The sequence below is a fragment of the Micropterus salmoides genome, unplaced genomic scaffold, assembly GCF_014851395.1.
Source record: "Micropterus salmoides isolate LMB-PRFRI ecotype aquatic unplaced genomic scaffold, ASM1485139v1 Ms_hic_scaffold_3, whole genome shotgun sequence".
NCBI lineage: Eukaryota > Metazoa > Chordata > Actinopteri > Centrarchiformes > Centrarchidae > Micropterus > Micropterus salmoides.
In genome coordinates, this window is record NW_024042261.1 from 18194410 (window position 1) to 18214674 (window position 20265).

The following is a 20265-nucleotide window of genomic DNA, read 5'->3' on the forward strand; positions in this document are numbered from 1 at the left end:
TTGAAGCATGTTATTGACACATATTTACATTTACTGTGGCAGCGACCTCTCGTGGCCATATGAAGGAGGCAAAGGAGGAACAAGGGTGACGTATTATAAATAGAAAGAAAGCAAAATGTCACTTCTCTTCTTATAAACCAGAAGACTACTCAGAGACTGTATATTACTATTATTATTATTTCCTCTTCTTCTTCTCTGTATATATTCAATGTAGTGACGGGCGTCTACACTACCGGAATTATACAAGCAGAAGAAGAAAGCTGTGATGACGAAACACGCTCTGTGGCGCTGTTTGTCTGTTGTCGGCTACGGTAGAAACATGACGACAAAATACAGCGACCTCCATAGGAGGGGGTGCCGGCAGTTATGTAGATAAAAATGTCTCATTCTAACCCTCATTCTTCATTATGTAAGGTCTTTATACACCACTGAAAACATAGTTATGGATATTATATTGCATTTCTGTCAATAGATCCTCAGAAATATTACACACCTTTAAGGTCACGTTGCCTGTCGCTGGACCGGTACGGGAAATTATCCTAATGTGTCTTTTTGGGAGGCATGGACAAATGACCAGTTTTGTCGTTTAGGCTGGAGGACTTGTTGCGGTGAATTACTCTCTGAAACAGTAGGGGAGCCAAATCACACCAAATCTTACATATGTTGCTTTAAATTATATACATTTCCCATCCATATCTTTTTGAAGATATGCTTTTTGAATAAATTTACACATTCACAAAACTGTTTGACTATAATGAGGTGCTAAGGAAGCAAAATGAATTCTTTAGCATGGTCCTAGTAACAAAACATATCCTTGTTTAAACATTTTAAAAACAGAAAAGTGTGATACCCATACAGCTATGGGTAATCACGCTAAAACTAAAAAAACAGAATCACTGGAACTATCAGCAAGGGGGGGGGGGGGGGGGGGGGGGGGGTGTTAACAGTAAATGCAATATGTAACATACTGAATCATCCACACTTTTCTCAGAAGCTACAATAAGTCTGAGAAGCCTTTTCAGATGAACTGAAAACAATGCCACTTCACTATGTCTATTTAAACCAGGCACGAACATTGGTGTGATGTTGCTTACAGTGAACAGCTATGTTTGTATGATGTGGCATGTGCACACACTCTACTGTATGCACACATTTACACATGTTTGCACTGCAGTGGACAATGAAATATTTACATCTCATTCGAAGCACAAAACATGTAAAAATGTCCTGTGGAAAATAATGCGTGTTGAATGCATACACTTAAGAAAAATTGTATGGACCTGCCCTCTTTTTCTTTTAAAAGAATTTACAATGCATTTACATTTCCATAAGTAAGGGTAGGGGCAGGTTGCTGACTTTAGTTAACCTATATTGTTACTGGAAATTTTGATCAAATAGCTGTTAACTTCAGTAGAATCCAAAACAAAGTGATATTTCTGAGTACATTTTTTAATTTTAGATGGGCGTGGTTAATGTATATAGATGTAAACTTAGCTTATAAATGATTTTGTTCACTGTTTAAGAGTACAGTGATCAATTAACTGTTCATTGTTAATTCTCAGGTTAAGCCAATACTAATTGTTACTACTAATAACTTCATCTTTGAGTGTGGCAATTCTGAGATCTTTTTTCTTCACGACGTAAATCACACACTGGCCTCATTTACACTTGGTATAGGATCTTTACCTGGATATATTATCTCAGTGAAATCTGATTAGCCTTTACATTTACACCTAACAAGAGTTCACACTACATTAATTATGCAGGACTGGCGGACTCGTCAACAAACTTGGTGCGTCCCAGGCCAAGTAATTTTCAAATCACTTTCAAATCACTTTTTGCAAGAGAAAATTTTCTAGCTAATGCTTCTACTTATAGCTTTTTGTCCTGCTTGCTTGAAATAGCAGTGAGAGGTTTTCAACTTGTTGAGTGAATTTTTTCCGTGAGTATGTGCTCATGCTGTATACGGATTGCATTTACATCAGGACTTCACAATGCAAGTTTTTTGTTTTTCCTTATGTACACAACATATCCAGATGCAGATTAAATTTTATTGCCAAGTGTAAATAGGGTCAGTACCACTAACAGTTTTGAATGAAAGATCAACAAACCTATAGACAGCTCATAAAAGGAGTCCCCCTCCATATTAGCGACTTCTTCTACAGCCTTTGTTTCTAATACTCCTAAAATCTCCTGACAGCTCTGTGTGGTATTCATGCTTTGAGCATTCAGGCTCAGCATGCAGGCTGCTGATGGTTTTGAAGACTTCAATATTAAATCATTCCAGCAAATGATCGCAGGGCTTCAAACTGGTTTTGAAACTGTTGTAAACAGTCGCATAGCAACAGCAAGTCAGTTTTTGTGTTCTTTGAAAGGAGCCGACAGACGAACAATAAACAACCAAGTAACAGCTAACCATAAGAAATACAACACGAACTCACGCGTAACAAGCTGCACAGATGTTGAATACCCAACAACAACAGGAGTCAAACTTCCCTGATGTTTTGTCTGACACACACACACTCTAAATGTGATGCTCTCTTATCCTCCTTCGGCTCCTTCTTTGTTTCCCCCCTTTTGCTCTTCCCACCACCTTGTCTTACTTTCTTCTCCTCCTTATCTGGTGCTCCTCTTCCTCTCTCTTCTATTCTCTGCCTTTTCTCTGCCTCCTCTTTCTTCCTCTTCTTCTTTTTCATCATCCTCTCTGTCACCCTCCAAACATCTTAATCCAAAGGCTTTTCAGAGGGGGATGGAACTAATCCATTGCACCCTTTCTTAGAATAAAGGAAGGACAACTAAAGTGGAGATGAAAGCGCAGACTGCTCTCATCAGCAGAGAGGAGACATCTGAGGGAGCTGGTGAGAAAAAAAAAAAACAAATGAAAAGAGAATCAGCTAAAGTACATACTCTCTCACTGTCAGAAATTCTGTCTCACTGGGGCTATTTTTAATTTAGTTACTGACTACAAACAGAAATACATCATGCAAGAGGAGGAAAGTGAGAGAGAGGAGAACGTATGATGATGAATCTGAGCGGTTGTGACGAGAAAAGATGTTTATAGAACATCAGGAGTGTGAAAGGTTCAACCTTGCACTTGAGGGGGCCTGTGAGTTCAGTCAGTAAATAAGTAAACAGGTTTTTAAAAAATGAAAATAAGTCAGAAGTCGTGGACCCAGCTTGTTATTCTACCTGCAGTTCATATGTGATGGCTTTGATGCGTAGATCACAATAGTCAAGTCAATTTTATTTATATAGCCCAGAGTGCCTTAAGGGGCTTTACAATCTTTATAGAATACAACACCCTCTACACCACATTAACAGATAAGTCAAGCCAATTCTCATCCACACACAGTATCTATCGCATTGAAAGTTACTAAAGTATGAAAAGTTCTGTGCATGAGATAAAACTGGCTTGGAATTACAGTACAGGATGGTGAAGACAATCCTGTCTTCTGGCTGGCATTAAGTGAAGCATCAACTGACTTGATGTTAAGCCACAATTTGACACAGTCAGAAAATGTGTCAGAAGTGGGGAAGACAAGGGTTCAACCCACTCACATTTCTATAAGAATTGGAATTAAAAAACATTTTAACAAATAAAAAAATAGCTCTTTATGTTTCAGTAAAATAAACAAAATGGAAAGTCTCACATTTTTAACTAAGCACTCTCTAACCACATTTTTGAAAAATTTTTTAGCAATAACCATTCAATATATCCACATCATGTAATTTACTTCTTACTGTGTATATATTTCAATGTTAGTGGCAGAGTCCGCCAATCCCGCGCACTATATACGGTTACTAGCAGTTACCACGGGTGTTACCAAATCAACCAAGACTGAGATCTTGAGCATAACAAATGACAATGTGAACTTAAGTGGCCACAAGAAAAACAGTTATTGCAGATTATAAATTTAAAGATACATTTTCCTGGAGGTGAAAGACAAATGTCAAATGTACTCAGGGTGCAAGGTGGTGAGGCTCACTGACATTTTGCAATGTCCCCACTCATGGTAAAGATGGAAGAATATGCAGAGAAAGGAAAAGTTTTAATCCAGGTGTTAGACCCTACATGTTTGTTTAGCAAGGATGTCTGAACCCTTCTAAAAGCTGCTCAACCAACAGGTGGCTCCTGTCCTGACATGTTGCTTATCTTCTCCCTCTCATCTAGCACACCACCAAGCTGTGGTTCAGTACTGGGCTGATGTCTCACTTGAATCATAAGGTTGTTGCTTGATGGGAACCAAACCAGGCCAGAATCCTATGTGGCCCTGCAGCAATCTGGTACCAGAAGGTATAAGACTGTTCTCCTATAAAAGCTTAGCAGATGCAAACAATTAAGCATTGTACACACAAAACTCAAACAAATACAAAGCTACTGGAGAGTGCAAAGTACACACAGTATTTACTAGCTGACAGTCAGTTCTTGGAAGCAATTAGAGGTAATGGCCTTGTTAATCAGAGTACTCACAGCCCCCGCTCACCTCAGTTATTCCATATTTATTTTTGTTTAACCTTTCCATCCATCTTCCTTTCCACCTGTGCTCTCATCATAATGGAAACGTATGATTACGGGACCTGATCATTATAATCGCATGAAAAGGTTAATGATGGACAGAGTCATTGGTTTTGCTTCTCAGTGACATCATTTATTATTAGAGCCTTGGTTGTCTTTTCAGTATACACACAGAACAATATCAAAATACAATAGTTACGCAAAGGTTTTTGGAAATACCTTTTTAATCTGTATAATTTCATTCTTATAGAATTTTTTTTGGTGCCTCATCAAAACTGTTATTACTGTCAATTTCATGGTGAAATGCTTATCATTTGCATGGCATTTTTTTGGAATAAGTCTTGCCATCATCCGAGCTATAGAGTCAGCTTCTACAAACCTGCTGTCTGTGTATCGAGAGAGAAAAACTTTTCCACAGACTTGAGCAGCATAATAAATGTCTCTAGAGATATTTCTGCTGACTGTTTTGCTGTGTTCATGTGTTTGTATATTAATACTGATCCAGCATGCCGGTTGACAGTAAGCAAGTTATTCTTTAGTTAATGTCTAGACTCCTGGCTTTGCTGTGTTGCTGAGCATTTAAAGGTGAGTGTAGCCCAAAAATTGTATAATTTTATGTGAATACTAACCAATCATATTCATCAGGTGTAGGTGTTATCTCTGTTCTGGTAATAGGATCCCTCCACGACACAGTTTCAAACATCTGATTGACTTTTTGTTATTGCCGTTTTTTTCTAACACAATTTTATGCACCAATGTGTTACACCATTTCCCCAGTTTGTCTGTTTGCTCCTGCTGTTGCCTTCAGAGGAGTTTGGTGACCAAGACATTCATCTGTCACCAATCACTGCCTTCATTTTAGAAAGGAGATGACTCATTATGGGACTTTCTTCACCTGCTGAGATCAACACCACTTCCTTGATATTGCTTTTGTGATTACTGAATGTATGTTTAAAGCTTTTTACTTTAAATATACAACATTATGTATATGTATTTTATTAGGTGGACCCCCTTTTTCCTTCAGAACTACCTTAATTCTTTGTGGCATACTTTCATCAAGGTGTTGGAAACATTCCTCAGAGACTTTGGTCCATATAGACATGATAGCTTCACGCATTTGCTGCATATTTGTCGACTGGACATCCACGATGCGAATGTCCTGTTCCACCACACCCAAAGGTGCTTTATTGGATTGAGATCTGGAGACTGTGGAGGCCATTGGAGTACAGTGATAAAAGTGTGCCTAGAAAATACTGCCGCTCACTGGATATTTTCTCTTTTTCGGACCATTCCCTGTAAACCCTAGAGATGGTTGTGTGAAAAGATTCTGAAATACTCAGACCAGCCCGTCTGGCACCAAAGTCAATTAAATCCCCTCTCTTCCCCATTCTGATGCTCGGTTTGAACTTCAACAAGTTGTCTTCAACATGTCTACATGCCTAAATGCACTGAGTTGCTGCCATGTGATTGGCTGATTAGCTATTTGTGTTAACAAGCAATTGAACAGGTTTACCAAATAAAGTGGCTGGTGAGTGTACAACATTTATCTATAAACACACCTGGCATAAAATGAGCACATAGCTATAATGATTGAAATCGATGTAGCAGAACCAGAGATATCATCTTCTTTATTCTATGTATTCTTCTTCCTTGCTAAATCCTGGCACCTGCATTACCCACAATGCAACACAGCCACAGACAGTTCAGGTTGGAGCTTCAGGGGCATTATGCTAGCAACAGCTAATATAGCCTCAAGCTGCTAGCCCATACTTGCCAACCCTCCCGCAAGCAGAGATGAGGAGCTGCTACAGAGAGACTCAAATGACATCAGTTGGTGGAGTTTCACTTTAAGCCCTTTTTTTTTTTGCTTCAACCACATCTGGTAGCCCCCAATCTCCCCATAACCAATTTAGACCCGCCATTATTGTCATAAATGTTTATAGATATGAGAACTGGCATATTGCTACAATCACACACAAATGGTTGCTGAATTCCTCTATGTTCAAATGTATTATGAATGTCTATCCAGACACGATATCATTGTTTTCCATCTGCTGTGGCATTTTAATATCGTATTATGACACAATAAAGTAGAGGGGGGAGGGTTGTTGACTGAAAACTCATCTTTTCAATCATGTCAAGTTAACATATCGTCTTTGTTCTCATTCAGTGGTCTTCCTTTCTGTTTTCTCCTCACTCTTTTTCTTCTTCTTTTAATGATAACAATCAAACTATGTCAACAGATGTAGTCATAAGGTTTACCTATTCTGCTTTTACTGTACCTGCTTATATTATCTTAATTATGTAGAAATGATCACAATTATTAGATATAGATTATGTAAATCTTAAGCATACTGCAGAAAAGGTTGATGTGAATGACATGAAAGACGATGGAAGCAGAGTGCAGTATAGCAACATATTAGGATAATGAGGATGGAGGGAGGGTTTGAGGGCAGAATAGTGGAGCTGGCGCAGTAAAGGTTGTAAGAGGGATTGATGAAGGCTAGAGATGGAGGATGGCAGTGGAGTGGGTGATAGCGGCAAAGAGCTGCACTGTACTACAGGAGTTGGTGGTGATGACAGATTGTAGTTCAGATCTGCTGCTGGGAGGATGCCGGCAGGTTTGGGCCTGACGCAGCCAGTGACCTTGTTCGAGCCAAGTCAGTGACAAGCCTGCTGGGTAATAATATTATAAGTTCCACTTAATGCTGATGACAATATCATTACATGCATATAAATGTAAAAACAATCAGCAGACAATATCCGAACGCAATGCAATGTAGAGGCTGGAAAAGATGACACAATATCTCGTTGTGGTTGTATATTGTGTATTTGACTCTGACTCCAGACGTCACCGTCAGATCACTAAGCTGCAAAGCTCATTAAAAACCTGAGGAGCAGGTTGAATTGATTTCCTGAGGACCCAGTATAATCTCTCCCTCTCCAACTGGGTTTCTCTCCCTCTTTCTCTTTCCTCGTCTTCCTCCTCTTCTACTCTGAATCTAATGTAAATCTCTCTCTCAATTCTCTCTGTCCATCACTTTGGTCTTCCTTGGTAGTTGATTAGCGTCTCTCCACCCTAATCTTCCCCCACATGGGTAGAAATGGCCTTCTGTAGCAGAGAAGGGCGGGTCAGAGAGAAGCCTGTAAACAGCTTCGATTCAGCTGTAGACTGGAGCAAGAGTTTCAGAGTGGTGAGTTATTAATCTGAAACAAAAGTATTTTTCATCAATAAAGTTTTAACTGAGCTCTGTCTCTACATCACAGTAACAACTTTATGTCCATTGACTGCGTGGAGGGTAGCTAGTGCTTGGAAGGGAGAGGAAAGGTGTGCTGCAGCTCAGAGTTTTTCCACCGGTGTTTTTGAGGGCGTGTCGGACTAGCCGCTTGGCGAGTGTTATATGAGCATTATATATCCCTGTGACGTCACAGGGATATATAATGCGAGCGGCTGGACTACAAACGAGCAGTTCAGAGCAGTGTTTTCTGTGGGAGATGGGAACTCCCTTTGGGCTGGACTTTGGGCTTTTTCACTTTGCAAACCTATTGCATGCACAAAAAAGGTATATAACTCAATAAAGGAGAGGGAAAAAGCCAAAAAGCATAATACCACTTCTTTAAATAATAATTCAACCTAATAACGCTAACCAGAAAGTAATGGAGAGTCACAGAACTGAATCAACACCTCTGAAAATGAGTAAAAGACATGTGGTTTCTTTGTCAGTTCTTAATAAGTCAGCGTGAGGTGGCCACTGAGGGAGCAAACCTGTTTGGCCATTAGCAGCCATTGGCTGTGTGGATGCAAACAATCAAGGAAATTGCCAACATCAAGTGGGAACTTAACTTAACATTCACAATTAACATGATAAACAAATGCCAGGTGCTATGACTCCACAATTCAATTATTGCTTCTTACTGGCAATGGACTCAGTGAAGGTGAAGGCCGTGCCATAATTATGGAGCACTATGCACTACAACAGCACTGAGGATTATTGAGAGACAAAGGGCTCTCTTTAAAAGGTTAACTATTCTGTCTGTGTTAGTGTTTAATAAGCACTGTAAAAAAAGTGTTCATCTAATTAAGAGACTGTAAAACATCATCCACTAAACATGAGGGAAATGTGGCACTGATGGAGAGATGATTACTGTGGAGTACAGGGTCTCTCTGTACAGGAAACAATAGTCCTAGTGATCCAATCGTCATGATACTAATATTCTCAGTTGAATACCTTTTTTAAGATGATAAAAATAGTTTCGCTGATTATACATAAATAAACATTTACAAACTTTAGCATTCAGTTCACAGCACTGCTGTGAACTGAATGCTAGTAGCATGGCTGTTGACTCTTTGTTTATCTCTAAACTTTGTGAAATATATAGACATTGAGCAATTCGGTGCTAATAAAACTCAAGGTAGTTAAGTTAAATAGCTGAGTTTCCCTGCCAGTCAGTCAGAACTGAAGAAGTCCTTTGGATGAGGGACGAAACGTCTTCCAGTATCTTCAACCAAGTCCAGTTGCCCTTGATTTTAACCTTCGTTGGATAACTATGACCTGGATGACTGAGAATCTTCATAGACAAAACTCAAGGTGTTTTATGTGTGGATATCTCCTAATATTTTAAATTTTTCTCCATACCTCTGTGTGTCAACCAAATACTGTTGCTAAAAATGTGCCTTTGATGCCGATGTCCTTGGCACTGATGTTACATTGCAGATCAACTTCTCAGGACTAGAAGGCACCAAAATGCAATGCTGTTTAGATGCTGACTTGGAAGTCCCAGCTAGAAGACATTCCAACTTGAAAATGTGTGATATGTAATGGCAAAAATCCAAGAACTGAGTCACCTGATATGTGGGCAAAAGAAAACGTCACATTTAAACCACATCCATTTGCAACAGTCTCGCGTACCATGATGGGAAAGAGATTTGCAAGTGAAGTCAGGTTGGGGTGAAGGTGAGAGTAAGAACCTGGTCTTGATTTACAAGACAATTACCAAATGCAAAGTAATCCATTCATGTCTGAGGAGTTCATGGTCAAGTCTCAAGGGACAATGGCTGGAGAACTGTGATCGCTCCATCATACTTTTCCACATGTACACACACACATACAGTAGACGTAGAGTGCTTACACAGTCCCACGCCTGAAATTTGACCAACCATTCTCAGGCTAGGAAATGACCTCTATCCGATCAATATCATGGGCCATTACCAGATTCTAAAGCCCACTCAATTACCTGCGGTGAAAAAAAGGACACTGTACTCCATTTCCAGACGTTCAGGTGGAAACAGTGATTCATAATTTATTGCCACCTATCAAACCTGTGATCACTTAAGACCTCAGTGAATGGGGGCAGCTGTGGTGACTGGTTGCTGCTGCCTTTAGGACAGTACAATGTGCCAACAACTGGCTATGAGTGAATTATGACTGGTCTTGAAGAGGCATTAGGAGTAATGATTTCCACAGTTTAAAAATTCATGAAGAAATGGAAAAGCTATGAATGGTGCAGTGTAAACAGTGTGATCAATGCTTGCTATTTGGCGGGCTAAATTTAGCTCTGCCTACTCTGTCCCACAAGCTGTGGCTTATCAGTATCATTTATCAAAATCTGTGACAGGCCGGACATCATGGCCACAGTAAAAAGGGCCTTTCTGGCCGCTCAGGAGGCATGAAATCACCCGGTGAGAGTGGGGATAACGCAGATGAATAAACTCTGAGTGGGAATATTAATCTTAGGGAAACATCTGTCCTTAGAGAGGCAGAGAGCTAAAGCTACTGCTGCTGACTCATTCTCTCCTTCTGCCCCCCTCCTCACGGCTTCATCACACATCCACCCGTTTTCCTCAGCTCCATTTGTTTTAGCCCCTCTGGATGTTTTTATTTTTTCCTTTCCTGATACGGCCTGGTAATGTGCTTTCATGTATCAGTAAATATTTACTGGATATACAGTATTTATCCCTGCCACATGAGGGTAAGCCTCTGAGACCTTTTTTATTATTATTAAGATAACATGGTCATAACTTGGGAAAGGTTATTCCATCAAGATTCAAAACATGGTTCATACCAGCTGTTTTATGCTCCCACACTAAATGTTTAAAAACGTAACCAGACTGTGTTTACCGCCTCACGTGAATAAGTTTGTCCCCAGCAAGTTCTATATTTAGAGATAGCCAACTAGTAAATGTTACATTGATCATACCCGTAAAACATCTTGAGAAAAATCCATGTTTGTAGTCTCCCCCCTAAACTGTAATGCGATCTGCGCCCTTGGTTGGATGACAGTAAAACCATGAATAATTCAGACAGACCAAAGCTTGACAGTCCCTAAAACAAACTAGGGATTATGGACAATGCTGTGCTGTTGAAAGGTGGACAGAATTATTAGCTGTCTGACCACATAAAGACAAGGTGTCTTGCTATTCGCACAAGTTTTCTCCAGCCTGACATAGTTCAACCGTGTCTCCCCTAAAATTACATTTGATAAATAAAAATTACGTATTGCAGATTTGCAGTATAGTAATTCCACCTAGGGCTGCACGATTAATCTAATCATGATGTCGTCATGTGCGATTATAACCGCAAAAAAGTGTACGATTTAATTAAACAGAAAAAGTCTGCTGTGTGTTTGAGATTCTCCTCTCAGTTAGCACTGCAGTCTGTTCATTATCTCCGCCCACGCCGGGCTCTCGCCTGTGCCCTTAAAGTACAACCAGAAAAAGTAATTTATGGACAGTGAGCGAGTGCGTTTAAGACAACAACCTACCGCCCCGCCGCACGGCTAATCGTTCTAAACATATCCAGACTCGGCACCGGAGCGTTACGTGTTGACGGCAGCTAAAGCGGTAGGACATAAGAAAACAGGGAGAAGATGAAGAAGTTTTGGCTTTGGCTCGCTGGCCATTTAACGTGAGCCTTTTGTGTTTCAAGTTTTCATAAAGCCCATGTCAGTCACTTCTCGTCAACCAACCAATCACAGCCTGGATGGGTTGGGACATTAGAAAACGTTTGATGTGCTACAGCAGACTTTCAAATGTGTAACAATATGATTATTGACAAGTTAGTACTTGGTATTAACAAATTAGAGACCAATATTGGTAATATTGCTTGCACAGGAATTCAGAATTGAAACAGCTGTAACTGGATTTAATATTCAACTAGTGTAAAATAGTGTAGTATTATATGAAATTATAATGAATATAGAAAATAATAAACTAAAGTTATACTAAATTTGCATCACACCGCTTCCTTTAAGACTGCAGCCTAGATAGCATATGTATTCCCCCAATGCCTGTTTATGCATATTCGATACGTACCTGGGAACCTTTTGTAAGCACTGGTTTCTCGTTTATACCTGATGTCGCTACTTTGCATCATACCTATATCATACCTGAATTTATATATATTTTTAAAACAAATCAATAATCTCCACTAAATTTAGCATAAGCTTTTCAACTCGATGGGAAATATCACATTAATATCGTGAGAACGTGTGGCAAGAGATATCGTCATACCCTAGGTATATCTGTAAAATAATCAGTACTAAAACGACGAGGTTTGATTTGGATCGGGTTCAGACTTGCTTTGTCAGTCAATTTACTACTTTGAATTAACCCTCTGTATGAAACGTGTTTCATACGGAGGGTGACTTACTATCCGGCGCAACACCGGCATGCGCCGGATAGTAAGTCAACACACGACTCTCTGATTCTCAAGACAGTTTGTGACTAGAGTGATCACCTTACTTGCAGACAATTCACGTAAAGAGTAGTGGATTTAGGGCACAACAATAAAAAGAACAGCTCTTACTAAGTACGACTCGGTTCACAAGTTGTTGAAAAACATCGATAGATGGCGCCGCGGAGGATGGCAGCCTCTGGATTACGCCCCACGTAGAGCTTTTTGTGTTTTTGTTTGTTAACTCTGTTTTCTGCCGTCCCTCTTAAAGAGCTCTTAAATACTGGACTTTCAACTGCTCATACTATTCCACCACTATCGCTGATTAGATTCCACCTCAGGCCTGTGTTAGTGAGGCGTTACAACACCTGGCCAACCAGATAACTAACGTGGAGAAAAAACATCCAGACTCCCTGCTCATTGTTCTTGGGGACTTTAACAAAGCAAACCTCAGCCATGAACTCCCAAAGTACAGACGGCACATAACATACTGAACCACTGCTACACAACATTAAAGGACACCTATCGCTCTGTTCCCCATGCAGCCTTGGGACTCTCTGATCACTGTCTGGTTCATCTTCTCCGGACATACAGGCAAAAACTGAAATCCGCTCAACCTGTTGTAAAGACTGTGAAAAGATGGACCAACGAGTCAAAGCTGGAGTTACAGGCCTGCTTTGACTATACTGACTGGAGTGTTTTTGAGGCTGCAGCCACTGACCTGGATGAACTAATTGACACTGACATCTTACATCAGTTTATGTGAGGACATGTGTGTACCAACCAAAACCTTCCGCACTTACAGCAACCAAAAACCCTGGTTCACAGCGAAACTCAGGCAGCTTCGTCAGACCAAAGCGGAGGCCTTCAGAAGTGGGGACAGAGTCCTGTATAACCAGGTCAGGAACACGCTGATTAAAGAGATCAAAGCTGCAAAGAGGAGCTACGCCGAAAAGCTAAATAAGAGCTTTGCAGTCAACGCGTCAGTGTGGAGAGGTCACTCATTAACTACAGGAGACCATCCCCCAACAGTGCTGGTATTCAAAAACTGGCAGATGAGCTGAATGGCTTTTATTTTAGGTTTGAAAAGCCCACAGTCACAGCTCTCCCCCGCTCCAACACCATCTTCAAACAACCACCTTCCCCCTCTGACACACTGCCACCCCCCTTCTCTGATGCCTCACCTGCACTCATGATCTGTGAAGAGGACGTGAGCCACCTCTTCCAAAGGCAGAAGATCAGGAAGGCTCCTGGACCTGACGGAGTGTCACCATCCTGCCTGGAGTTCTGTGTAGGCCAGCTGGCCCTCATCTTCACACAGATCTTCAACAGATCACTGGAGCTGTGTGAAGTTCCCTCCTGCTTCAAACGCTCTACAATCATCCCGGTCCCCAAAAACCCTCCATCTCTGGACTAAATGACTACAGGCCTGTTGCCCTGACATCATGTAGTCATGAAGTCCTTTGAAAGACTGGTGTTGGCCCACCTGAAGGACATTACAGGCCTCTTGCTGGACCTCCTGCAGTTTGCAACCTGGAGCTTAACATGCTCAAAACTGTGGAGATGATCGTGGACTTCAGGAGGATATATATATCTATATATATATATATCCTCCTGAAGTCCACGATATATATATCTATATATATATATCTATATATATATATATATATATATATATATATATATATATATATATACACATATATATACATATACACATAGATACACACACACACACACACACACACACACGTATATATATACACACATATATATATAGATATATATAAATAAGACCGTTATGGCGATCTACTGAAACAATTTCAGATGGTTGTCGTTTCTCACATTGCAGTGATAAAACCCTGACGGCAAAACAGTCAGTGTTTGCTGAAAAAACACTTTAACTGAGTGACTGAGGCTTTTCTTTCAGCAGCGTGTGTGTTCAGCCCAGAGGAAAGACTGCAAACACTGAATGAAAATACTCACTTTACACACTGTTGTTTAGATAGGATGGCCCCCCTCCACCTCTCCTCTGCTTCCTTCTTCACCTCGCTGGAGGCGACTGAGTGCTACTAATCAGTAATCATTTTAAAGGTCATGAATGAGACGACTGTGGGAGGAGGCTGCGGGCTGTAAACTAACAGTTTCTCTTAGTCAGCTGGTGCACTGAGATGGCACTTTCTGAGCTGTTGTCGACTAAATTGGCTCGAGACCCCCTTCACTGTTTCTCCTGTACTGTTCCTTTTTTTTTCTTCAGACTTTCTCATGACCATTTTTGAAGCTTTTATCATAAATATAAGAGGGACGACCGTTATTCTAATTCTCTCAGCTCAAAAAGGCTTTATCTTTTAATTATTACCCAAGGCCTTTTTCACACATTTTGACATGTCACAGTAGGAAAAGCACAGGTGTAAATAATCCCTTTTAGCTGCTTCAGTTTCAGGGTCCTGCTGGCTCACTGTCACAGTTTTGTCATGACTTACTGAGACACTTGAATAGAACAAAGCCATCTTTAATGTTATTAGGAACACTTGTGCCTTTCTTATAATGACAAGTCAAAATGTCTGTGAAAAAGGAATTTAGCTGTTGTGCTCAGAATTTTTTTCTATATTGCTGAAGTTAGCCATAATATTTGGTGTCAATAGTGTTATGCAGACACATTCACATCTTAAACAATTTTTAAAATATGCTTCACCTTCTTGCCATGAGTTGAAGCAGAAGATCAATACCAATCTCATGTATGTACGCTAAATATAAAGCTACACCCAGCCTTAGCTTAGCTTAGAACAAAGACAAGAAGAAATGGGAAACAGCTGAGCTGGTGCAGTTCAAAAGGTAGAAAATACACCTACCAGCACCTTTAAAATTCATTACTTAATACCTTTATAGTTTAATTTGTACAAAACTGGAAGTGTATGAACAGAAAGTTTGAGGTTTAATGACTTCCTGGAGTCTAAGCCTGGCATCCTCACTGTGATGACAAGATAGAGCAACAACAAGATAACAAATGAGATAAGGCGTTAATTCATGAGCTTTAGACGTGCTGGTAGGCAATTTTTTAACACTTTAGATAGAGCCATGCTAGCTGTTCACCACTGCCTTTAGTCTTTATGCTAAGAAGAAGCAGCTGACTAGTTAGCTTATAACTATTAGCCAGCAGCTTCTTCTTTGTAGCTTATATGCAGGCTATGTTTCCTGCAGACCTGAGAGTGGTATCAATTTTCTCATCCAACTCTTCAGCAGCAATGAAGCTGCTTTGTTTGAATGAACTACATCCTTTAAACAACTCTCAGGCTTTGTTGACAGAATTTTTATCTGTATAATCAAAATGCCTTCATAAACGTATGCAGAATGGTCTCGGAGATGATCTCTGTGGAGAGAGATGCTGGGACAGATGGCTGATGCCAGATTTACTCAGACGTCCTACTGTCTACAACCACAACACTGTCTCCCTCAGTACAGATACAACAGTGTCCATCTGATCCCTACACCGACACAGCGTCTGCTGAAGCATTCTGGTCTGTGTGTCGTTGAAGTCTCTATATACTTTATGTACTGTATGTACTGTATATATACACACCAGTATTTGTGCATACAAGTGCATAAAGTTTTATATAGGGCTGTCCACAACTTAAGATTCTCTTATATTTACCTGAGGCTTTTATCCAAAGCGACTTACAATTGTTATACATGTCAGAGGTCGCACGCCTCTGGAGCAACTAGGGGTTAAGTGTCTTGCTCAGGGACAAAATGGTGGATGGGTCACAGTGGGGGATTGAACCTGGGTCTCTCACACCAAAGGCATAGTCTTATCCAACCACCCCTCTTAGTCAACTAGTAGTCGTTAGTTGAAGCCATTAGTCGAGTGAGAAAAATGTTATAACATTGTTACACACTGGGCTACATTATAGCGAAATAAAAAAAACGTAGTAAGCCTATAAAATTGTCAGGATTCGTGGGTGAGCGCAGAGGAGGTGAAAGCCCAAACGCAAGACACAGAGCAGGTTAAAGTAGTACACTATTAGCAAAACCTTACACTCAAGAAGCAAAACATCAGCCCATATTTGCACAACTATAAGCACATTGTCAGCCTCACACTTGTTGCAAAACTCTACACACAGTGATTTGCAAAACACTAAACACACTTAACTTACATTAATAATAACATACACAAAAATCTATCATGAAGTCACTTCCTTGCAATACCAAAGCACTGACTGTCAAATTACCACACCGTCCAACCAACTGGTTCAACACAGTCATCAGGTGTGCAAACACTTAATACTTAATTGTAGACACACCAATCAGGTGTATAAGCACTATAAAAAGCAGCAGGTGAGTTCATCGGTCTTCAAGCACAACGGAAAGAGTCAGAGAAAAGGTAAGACGAGGCGGAGGACAAGGAGGAGGAGGAAGGGGAGGAAGAGGAAGACAAGAAGGTGCTCAAAGAGGACCGAATCTGACAAATGAGATCCGCGCAACACTGGTTGACCACGTTGTCAACCATGGCCTGACGCTGAGGGAGGCTGGACTGCGAGTACAGCCAAATCTAAGCCGATACACAGTGGCAAGTGTGATAAGAACATTTCGACTGGAAAATAGGTATTGTAAAAATATCATCATATCAAAAACATCTGCACGGTTTCAGTAACTGCTTACAGTACTGTATTCTATGCACTATCAGCACTTCTGTTACCTTTTCCTGTGAAATTACTGTACTATTGTATACTGTTTTTATTTTTCTACATAGGATTGAGGGTCAGGAACGACGAGGGGAAGGCCTCCTATGTTCACAGAACAGCAAGAGAGGGAGATAGTAAACATGGTTTTGGCTAACAATGTTATAACACTCAATCAGCTCCAATCTAACACTGTCAATAACCACGCCAGTTTCAACGATATCCATCAGGTCTCAACTGGCACGCATCCTAAAAAAAACCCATATTCAAATGAATGAATAATATAACACTCTGTGCAGCCATTACACAGAATGGGGTCCTCCACCGCCATGCCCATATGGGCCCTTACAACACAGCACTCTTACATTCTTGGACCAATTGCACAACATAACAGCAGCAAATCAAATCGATCATATGCAATACCAATACATTGTTGTCTGGGACAATGTGTCTTTCCACCGCTCTGCTCTGGTTCAGAACTGGTTTCAGCAACATCCACATTTCACCGTCCTATCTTCCACCATACTCTCCATTCCTCAACCCTATAGAAGTGTTTTTCTCGGCATGGTGGTGGAAGGTATATGATCTCCGTCTCCAGGCTGAGGTACCCCTCATCCAAGCCATGGAGGAGGCCTGTGACTAGATGGAGGTAGCAGCAATGCAATGGATTCGTCATTCAAGCCGTTTCTTTCCAAGGTGTCTTGCTAATGACAACATTGCCTGCGATGTTGATGAAATTCTCTGGCCAGATCCAGCTAGGCGAAGAGACAATATGTAGTGGTTTTTTTTTTTTTTTTTTTTTTACAGTAAACTTACAGTACAAATACGTAAAGTGACATTTTGTTACAGTATTAAGAATCTCCATGTCAACATTTTGGGCGTGTTGAGAAATAAATGAGTTTCTTCAGTCTGCAACATTGGTCTTGTGTAGTGTTTGGTGAATTTACATTATATTTGTACTTTGTTGATGGTAGCCTACTCTAATCTTAGGGAAGTGGAAGTGCTAAAAGTGTTTTAGGTTTATCACAGCAGAGTGTAACTCGTGCAAACAGAGTATAGTGATGTGAAACGTGCCTGTTTCATATGGTAACAAAGTGTGGTTTTTAAACAGAAGTGTATAGTTTTTACAAGAGTGTTTTGCTATTTGGGTGTGTGGTTGTGCTAATTGTGTGTAGTGTTTTGAAAACACGGGCCCTGTTTTGAAAATCGTGCTTAAGCAATCCAAAAAAACTCTAATAAACAAACTAAAAGCGAGCACACTTACAATGAGTGGCTGAGTCCAGGTAATCCAAAATAATGGTACAAACAAACCAGGTGATCCAACAGAAAAATCCAAGAACGGGTGTAATCCAAAATCCAAGATTAATCTACAAGTAAAAAAACTTGAATATTCTCTGACATTTTAGTCACACATTTATGAGAGGCTGAAATCTGGCTGCAACCTCACACACACGTCTGCCGTGTAGTAGGCTATGCATGCACTGGATAGTTATATTAAACTTTGCAATCAGATTTAGCAGTGAGGAAATACTCCTGAGTTTAGCCCAAATCACTATCATGCACCTTAGAGACTTTGCCTTGGATTGGGCGTATTGAGAAGAAAACAGAGTGATTTTCGATTTTTTATAATTTCAGGCAATTTCCAATTTTTCTTCTTGTAAATTTCACACTTTCATCTAGGATTTTTTTTCCTCGATTTATTAACCCCCACCCTGGCTCCCTATTTTTTGGACAGGTAAAATAGTCTATCTAAATATGTGAAAACACTCAAGAGAATTCAATTATAGACCACAGATGGGCTCCATCTACAAAACAATCTCGTTAATTAATTAAGATCCCTCTTTAAAATCACTGAGGCTGCAGGGCAAGCTCTCTAAATGTTGTGTTCAGAACTTCATTGCAACCGCAGTGGAGCAAATCAGGATGAAATCTAAACATATTTTATGAAGCGGTGTGTAGCCTATTAATATCCTATTTCTCATCATTAACGCTGAGTACAGATGCGGTGTGTAGTCCGCGTATACAGGATAACCTCGAGTTAACCACGAACAAAAGCTGCTCAGAGCAGTTTAGAGATGCGGCGTAAATTGCCACGGCAACAGACCCCGGGTAACACCTATCCATCTTTTGTAGTACGGGTTAACCGGGAAGTTACACCCGACGTCTCAAAGTTACTCCTGAAGTTACCTGGATAAGCAAGTTACCCTGCTTCGTAGTACAGGCCAAGAGACTGAACAGAAACACCAGGCATATACACACACACACAGGGCAGGGCGGGAGTAACACAGGTGACAGGGATCAAGGCTAACGAGGTAGGCAGGCAGGCAGAGAGACAGCAGGGTGGAACAGGGAGACAGGCAGGCAGAGAGACAGCAGGGGGGAACAGAGAGACAGGCAGGCAGAGAGACAGCAGGGGGGAACAGAGAGACAGGCAGGCAGAGAGACAGCAGGGTGGAACAGGGAGACAGGCAGGCAGAGAGACAGCAGGGTGGAACAGGGAGACAGGCAGGCAGAGAGACAGCAGGGGGGAACAGAGAGACAGGCAGGCAGAGAGACAGCAGGGGGGAACAGAGAGACAGGCAGGCAGAGAGACAGCAGGGTGGAACAGGGAGACAGGCAGGCAGAGAGACAGCAGGGTGGAACAGGGAGACAGGCAGGCAGAGAGACAGCAGGGGGGAACAGAGAGACACTTACAGATGCAAAACACAAGACCATACCTTAAATGGAACTCAAAGAATTTAGTGGACAAGCAGGCAGAGAAATTACTGGGGGAACAGACACCAGCAAACAGATCACAGATAAACTAACACCAACAAGGAACACAGACTGAAGCTAAGATTAAACAGAACTCAGAGCAGACATGGGCAAAACAACAAACACCAAGTACACAGACCAGGAGTACATGACATGACATGAACTCAGACACAGAACTGAAACGCAGGACTAAGTAGTAGGACAAGAAAACAGAATGAGAACCAACACAGCCATCCTCACAAGAATAAACAATGTGAAACAGTATAACACAAGAGATGGACCAAAAACATATACTAAATAACAGATACCAAACAGACCAATGAACAAAACTCAGGACCGATCAGGCAGAATGTGACAAAAATATACATTTTAACAACAAGTGGTAAGTGACTTCCGTGTTACAGAAGAAAAGGTCCATGTTGCAACAATTCCCTGATACTTTCGTCCCGGCCCTAATGACAAGACACAGCTCACAAATGGAGTTTGAGGTTGTTGTTTTTTTTCTAACTGACCGATGAAAGCTCAGACTCTTTGCATTAATATGTGAAAATATATATATATATATATATATAAATCTGTGCTAGTGTTACCATCAATATTATATTGATAAAGTATAAAGTATAGACCCATGTCCAAATGTTTC